At 40.9% G+C, this 1,329-nt stretch overlaps 1 long non-coding RNA gene across 1 annotated transcript; it reads left to right on the top strand.

The window, feature by feature from the left end:
- Positions 1 to 754, top strand: LOC149235468 (uncharacterized). Its single transcript, XR_016268291.1, has 3 exons — positions 1 to 147; positions 325 to 409; positions 482 to 754. It is a non-coding gene; the product is annotated as an uncharacterized LOC149235468 (long non-coding RNA).
- Positions 755 to 1,329: the final 575 nt, after the last annotated feature.

The raw sequence follows: 1,329 nt of genomic DNA, 5'->3' as shown, positions 1-1,329 counted from the left end.
TCGGCTCTTGTTTCTGTTTCATTTCCTTAATCTTCTGAGCGTTAGCAGAGCGATCTTCCTTAGCGCTCCTCCGCGGCTACGCAGGTCTCTCCATGGTTTAAGGCATGCTGCCATAGTTATGTGACTCGGCCTTCCTCAGCCATGAAGGTATTAGCTCTTCAACATATACCATGTCAATTCGTTACTGGTAATGTCGATTTCCTAATGAGCTTAAGTTGCAGACTCTGAAATTCTCAGTAGCTAACTTTCCATTATTTATATTAATGTTTTTCCACGGTTCTGTTTGCAACAGGTGATTTAACATTGGGTTATTATTCTTCACAGGTGGGTGTTTGTCATCTCCTCCGAGGATGCGGAAATCACCCTCAAGGATGCAGAATCGCCCTTACATCTGGTTAAAATGTCACCGGTAAGGCTCGAGCACATAGGTACTCATTCATGTTTTATTTCAGGCCTGTACTAAATGTTACTCCCTTGGCAGGGATGGCGGATTTGCTCAGTTCCCTTTTTATCCAGCTAGGAACTCCTCTGCCAAGAGGCTTCATAGACTCAGTTTAACATTTTCGTAACCTTTAGACTGTTACTCTATTTCATATGTGAATGCTAGTTCTCCAGAACGCAGCCATTACTTGATTATTAAATTGTAATCTCGACCCGTAAGGGTTTGACTTGGATGTTCGTCAATGGTTTTCATTATACCGTTGCACAGATAATTAAATGGGTTCAGTTTTTTGTTCTATAATGCATCACTATATCACTGAAGCTATTCGCTCTTTTCGTTTGTGGTTTATTGAGGGTTTCCAGAATTGAAATACATCTGTATATTTGTGCTCTAGGTTCACTGTTCTAGTTTCTCTTTTCTTAAGAAATAGTATTGTATTTCGTGTTCATCCGGCTCGATGCCTCAGCCAGCCAAGCGTAAGCCACGGCTCGGCTCGAGGGGTTTCATCGTAGCGGATACTTACTTGGTAAAACCGGCCGAAGGGTCGCACAGCGTTACAGTTGCCATGTCCGGCTTCGGCCCTCGTTCTTTTCTTTTAAAAGCGCATTTATTAACAGGAATAAGTAATACTATCTTTATTCATACATTGCCATTCGTATATACATATTTCCTACTGGTTATTTCATGAGCATGATTTTTATGACTGTCTCTGAGATTATTCATGGTTCGACTATTCGAAAAAGAGATATTGCAAATCTGTAATTTATTTTGGTTGTAATGATAGCACTATTACCATTTCATTTTGCTTAGCCGCGAGCTCTCTCGTCTTGTTTCTGGAGAATGTGTGTTAGAATCTCGAGGTTTACTATTTCCGCTACCACATAGAG

This window comes from Pinus tabuliformis, chromosome 8, assembly GCF_031772625.1.
Source record: "Pinus tabuliformis cultivar Carrire ecotype Pingquan chromosome 8, CPIR1, whole genome shotgun sequence".
In the NCBI taxonomy this organism is placed as follows: Eukaryota; Viridiplantae; Streptophyta; class Pinopsida; order Pinales; family Pinaceae; genus Pinus; species Pinus tabuliformis.
Note: the sequence above shows the minus strand (reverse complement) of the source record. Positions and strands in the feature narration are given on the sequence as shown.